Here is a 5,445-nt window from a genome sequence, read left to right on the forward strand (position 1 = left end):
GGCACTCGATGACCACAATCATGCTCCATGTTAGCCTAGCTTGAGGGCTAACATTTTGCCTTGGCTACCCTTGTCCGTGTCCTCACAAACTAACCTGAGGGCTAACAATTTACCTTGGCTACCCTTGGCCATGGACTAGCAAGAACCAGCCACCACTACTCAAATGCAAAGGCTCTAGGGTTAAAGGTGTGTAGCTGTCGATGGTAATGCACTCATTGGAGTGGAGGTCATGGATGAATTGTCTAGCGAGAAGGGCCAGTGTCATCTATGGTGGAAGCTCAGGGAGGGGAGCACGGTTGTTGAGCCTCAAAACGGTGCCTTTTGGGTGGCCACAAACATATTTCATTGATGCTCATGGGATGCCACTCAAGGTTGGTAAGCCACCCCATGGTCTAAGATTCAACTACTGGATTTATAGAGGGCTCATTGATGTCTAGTACCATTGCAAAATTGGTCATGTAGCACTTGACTTGGCTGACCCGCTGATCCTGCCACTTCATGCCTGGAACTTTACATAAGTGTGTATGTTATTTTGCATGGACTTAGCCTCAGTCACATGACTATTCTGATAAGTTTCTCAAGATCTTGCAAAAAGGTTACCATAGTACAAAGGAAGCTTGGCCATGGACAGCTTGGGCAATTGGTGAATTGGGGCAACAATCAACCTACACTCGATCTTGGAAATAGAGTGGAAATATCATGTTGATGTTGAGCGTGCTCCTTGACAAAATGGTTGAACACCTTTATTGCACGGCCATACACCAAGACCACCGGCTATACTGGCTCAAGGACACCTTGGTGCATTGCATGGGGGAGTAAATAACTCCATTTCCTTTGTGTAGCAATAAACTCAGTATAATGAATGGGCATCTCCTCCCGACCCAAAACTTGGCGCAAAATTTTCATAGTTGGTATTGCGATAGGGAGACCTTGCGAAATAGGGAGACCCTGAGTGGTGGGCAAAATGGGCTCGGCATCCATCATTTGCTTGGTCTATAAAACCACCTTAGTTGTGTCCACCAATAGTTCCACCTACACTGCGACATCTTCAAAAATGCGAGCATCCCAAAAATTGTAGTCGTTTTGAGTAGCGACCTCTTATGCTCTAAGGGGCCCACCTTCCAACTCAGATTTGACAATTCCAGCACAGTAGTTTGGCCATTTGAGTTGTCATGGTCTGGTGGTGGTTGTCGGCAAGGCAACTTATTAGGGTGTTCGCCAAGAACCTAGAGGAGGCAAACTAATTGTTAGAGTTCGCTATATTGGTCCAGCTAGGCTTGTAAACCACACATTCTCCTCCTTTAGATCCTAGTTCTTTGTAGTTTCCTACCTTAGTCATGCATTTTCTTTCTCCAGGACCTCAATCTGGGTCCAAGTTCCTTGTTGCTACTGAGCTTCGGAGGTCTATTGTTGCAGGCACTGAAGGGCATGCTATAGCTACATGTTCTTTCCTATGAGTTTCATCACCTCACCCTTGGCCTTGGTAGAGAGTGCCTTAAGCCTGTCTACCTTGCACTATAGGTTGCCATAATATATCTTTAGCTCGGTGTGGGCTTGTTGCAGTTGCAAATAGTTTTGGAGCTTCTCTTCATAGACTACGTTACTCCCATCTAACTGCTCCTTGAGGGAATTTCACTCTGTCGAACAAGTCTGCCTCAGCCGCGTGCAAGCTTTGCGGTTTGCTCCTCAAAAAATTTGGACATCTCCTCCTGGTACTATGTTTGAGGAAGAGATTGTGCTCGTGAAGCTTGCCACTAGCTCTCGGTGGTAGTCTGATCCCGATGATTTTTTTCTGTCAATTGGGGGTCTAAGGGGAATGGTTTTGCATGGAATAGGCTCTGCAGAGGCAAGGGGGGTGGAGGTAGAGTGATGGTGGCCAAGGTGGTACAACCCCTTGGTTGCTCGGCTTCTTGTGTGGGCTCCGAATCCCCCTTATCCACTCCTTCTTTCCTTTGCTCCTTGAGCATGGCTTCTTCTTCCCACTGCTTGAGTGTCCCACTACCTTCGGCTCCCTTGACAAGTTCTCTTTCTGCACCCTAGAGGTGCCCTTTTGGTTGTTCCCCTCCAGATTGTCCTCTTTTGACTCCTCAGGGGTTCCCTTAACACTGTTCCCCTTTGGGTTGTTTTGTTGTTGTTGCTTAGATGTGCCTTCATTACTTTCCCCCTCCAACAATTTATCCTTGGCCCCTTTTGCTCCCATATATAGCTTGTCTTGCTCCTCTTGCTCCTTTCTCTGGTCAGCTCCCTTGGTCCTGTGCCTTCTGCTTGGCATCTTAGTAGCCGCCTCTTGCTCTTGGGCCTTTTTTTTATCCTTTTTTCCTGGTCTTTATCTTCCTGGTTGTTTGGCCCTTTCCCGTTCCCTTTCCCTTTCCCTTCTCTTTATCTTCCTGGTTGTTCAACCCTTCCCCTTCATCCTGATCCTTCTCTTTATCTTCTTGGTTGCGCGGCACCTTGGTCAGCCGCCACTTGCTCTTGGGCCTTCTCCCTAGTGCTTTGTCCTGCTCTTTATCTTCCTGGTCCTTTCCCTTCATCCTAATTCTGCTCTTCCAACCCTTTGCTACCTGGTTCTTCCTCCTTTGGGGTGTTCATCATTTTTGGACCCTAATGGTCCTGCTCCACTTGGTAGAGGTAATGCATTAGGCCAAGGCACCCATCCTAACACCACCAGATGGTGTTGTAGCATGCAAAGATGTGGGTCGATCTTGTAATGTGACTGGCCTTGGCTCACTACCCGTAGCTAGGTCTCAAATGCCTTCTCAAAAATTTTCAACCAATCTACTGGAAACCAATCCTCCACTATTGTGACAACCTGAGCCACATACTACCCTGGGACATACTCGACACTCTTCTTTAGCCCAATAAACTCTAACAAAAATTGGCAAGTTATCCTTAGGCTTTCATCAGATACCTTGCTAATTAGATAACCCTACAAAGAGGAATAGCTATCATCCTTGAAGTAGACATCACACGTCTTGGCATCAAGAACTTTGCAGGGCTAGTACGTTGCTTGAGCTTAAAGGCTTTCTTGAGCAGCTCAAAACTAATCCTAACGTGCATGTCATTAATGATGAGGATGTCGTCCTCTTGATCATAGGAGTCCAGGATCTCCTCTACTAGCTCCTCCTCCCAAACTTCTTTCCATGTAATATTGGAAAACTTTAGGCAATTCGCTTGTGGATTCCTATGAGGACCTCGTTGGAGAAATCCTCAATAAGATGTGGAGGCAATATGCAAGAGGTTCTCCTTCTCTTCTAATTATGAGTGCACTCTACTCTCTCCATGACTACAAAGACAACATAAGCACTGAGTGAGGAAGAAGATGACTAATGGAAAGGATGGGTAGCAAAGGAAATAGAATGATATAATAGAAACAGATGGAGTAGGAAGGGCGACGGTGGAAAGATTGAAGATGTCATAGACAATAACAAAAAGGCAGCTATTGTAGATGATGATGAAGATGATGACAAAGAGGTAAGAACAATAGTATACTAAAAATGCAATTGAGGATGATAACTAGAGTCCTTAACCAGATGTAGTTGAACAAAATTTGCAACTAGGCATCTTGTCAGATCAATGGTTGCATGAGCCTCCCTTTCTTTAGCATGATGTATGCATGTATAGACTTAGTATGCATGGCATGATATGTTCGTGTGAAATACCACGATCATGGTATTGTGAAACCCTAAAATTTCCTATATAAAGAGAGGGACCTTGATCAAGCCCCTCATCGTTGAAACCTCGATCAAGCTCCTCCTCATCAAAATGGATGGAATTGCTGGAGCGACGGAGATCGACGGAATTGCTGGAGCAACAGAGATCGACGAACAGAGATGGACAGAGCGGGAGATTCCAGGTAAGGTTTTTTTAAGTGTAGCATTTTTTTTTTGTGAAAATTATATTTATGCCTTTTACCTTGGTCAAATTTATCCATAACAATGTTTGAGTAGATGAATCGGTGGCATCCTTTGTATGTGGCCTTTGAGAGGAAAAAAGTATTTTGCATGACTAAAACCCAAGCGCATGAGGTATACAACCTCTCCAACGATGGCCAAGATGCAGACTCCTTGGCGAGGATGATTTCACTATGCAAGATTGGTTGGTCTGCGGTGCCAAGGTTAAGTGCAAGACCGTGAGGCCAGAGTTTTGGGCAAAATTCTATACTTTATTTATGTCTATATACCAAGAACCTATTGGGAGTTATGGTTTGGAGGTCACAAAATCATTTGCAAGGGGGTTTCTATTTAAACATCTAAAGGGGCCAAATGATTGGACATCTTTCTCTAACTTTTATGGCACTCGTGAGGGTGTGAGAGCACTCGTAGATACTTTTATGGCACAACTGGAGACTACTAAGGTTGCCTTGCAAGCAGAGGAGAGTGCTATGATAGCTGATGTACTCAAGATGGACCAACTGAAGCACACAATTGGGCGGTTGACATTGAACATTGAGAAACTTGACAGTTCTTTGGTAGACACAAAATTTGTTGATGCTGTGGCTGAGCTCAAGCAAAGTTTGACCTGAAAGACATAACAATAATGCATGTAGAAGCCTAGATGGAGTTTGTAAAAAACATGCAAAAGAACAAAAGTACTATTTTGTTGAGTGTTCCACCACCTAAGGTGCCATCTACTGATGCTTACACAACTGATTCATGTTATATTTGTACAGCTTGTGGGTTGCTAATGTATGATGTCGAAGCATTAGGCATGTTCTTGCTTCCATGCAAGCATGCATACCACATGTACTATTTTGCACACCTTGTTGCCAGCTTGAACCAATGTATGGACAAACAATGCAGCCAGACAAACAGTACCTATCTACCTATGAGGTGCAAGGTGCATTCCCGTGAACTTGTAGCTATCTAAATATCTGGCATGTGCTACCTAATAGGCCTTTCCATTTTTATAGTAGTTGCCAAGCACTGGAGGGTCGCTACCTTCCCACGAAATGATCCTTACCAAGCCATACGACAAATGTTGAATTCCACATACTAGGTGGCAGGTACTTAGCAATTTGTTGTTGTTGGCAGTTGTTGCCAGACACAAATTGGTAGCTACAACATAGCTACCGCTAGCACATGGTGCATAGATAGCTACAACACTGTGTATAGTAGTAGCAAAGATTTGGGGGTTGGCTACCTGCCCACGAAATGCTACCTACTAGGCCCTCCCACAAGTGCTAGCTAACACACATCAGATGGCTACAACACGGTGGTAGCTACCTCATGCTCGATACATAGGTGTGATCTGGTAACTTCCACATGGTGCATATGATAGCTACGACTTAACGAGTAGTGGTCACCACGGTAGATACGTCATGGTGGCTACAACACCATGGTGAGATACATAGATATGATAGTAGATAGCTACTCCATGGAATAGGTAGCTACCTGTTGTCCACCACATAGTGGATAGATGAGCTACCTCATGGTGGATACATAGCTA

Source organism: Dipteris shenzhenensis, chromosome 11 (genome assembly GCF_047967505.1).
Source record: "Dipteris shenzhenensis isolate YYH24624 ecotype China chromosome 11, Dip_SZ_1.0, whole genome shotgun sequence".
Lineage (NCBI taxonomy): Eukaryota > Viridiplantae > Streptophyta > Polypodiopsida > Gleicheniales > Dipteridaceae > Dipteris > Dipteris shenzhenensis.